Source organism: Condylura cristata, unplaced genomic scaffold (genome assembly GCF_000260355.1).
Source record: "Condylura cristata isolate star-nosed mole 26May11 unplaced genomic scaffold, ConCri1.0 scaffold00007, whole genome shotgun sequence".
NCBI lineage: Eukaryota > Metazoa > Chordata > Mammalia > Eulipotyphla > Talpidae > Condylura > Condylura cristata.
In genome coordinates this window covers 33554189-33554847 of record NW_004567108.1, presented here as the reverse complement: position 1 = coordinate 33554847, position 659 = coordinate 33554189, and positions in this window count along the sequence as shown.

Sequence of the window (659 nt, the reverse complement as noted above, 5' to 3'; positions counted from 1 at the left end):
GGAGGGTTGGGGGGAGCGGGGAAGCTCCCTGAGAATCAGCTTGGCTTACAGGTTGAGTCCTGTTCTTTAACTCAGACAAACATGCCAGTCATTTCTCAAATGTTTATTGGATACCTACTGTGTCCTGAAGTCTTTGAACATTATCGCCCTGGGTCTCAACTAAACCATTTGCAAAATAGGAATGACAACCTATTTAGAAAATTTTTGAGTGCTTACAATTATGACAGGGGAAGAAATGTGGAATATGTTGGACCCCTTCCCACTTATATTTGGCCTTTGCATCTTTCTAATCTCAATCTCAATTATGTCATCCTCATGTTCATGTGTTCCACCCTTCTTTAAAAAAAAAAATCTGAGGTTAGTACATGAATTCTACCTTCCATTCGTCCAAAATATCTTTCCCCCCCCCATAACTGTTCATCAAAAATGAGCCTAACCATCAACTTCTCTGGAACAGTTTTACAAAGTTTGGGAACTTTGGGGCTCCTGCAGTCTATTGCACATATTGTACATATTTAAATTGTAATTTCTATGCTAGGTGCATACTTTTTGGTTTTGCTTGTACTGGAAGCTTTTTAAAGACAAAAACAACTGCTTGCTTGTGACACCTGTGCAGTTATGCAGGGCTCTATGCTTAGCAGTGCCTACATTTGCCTTAA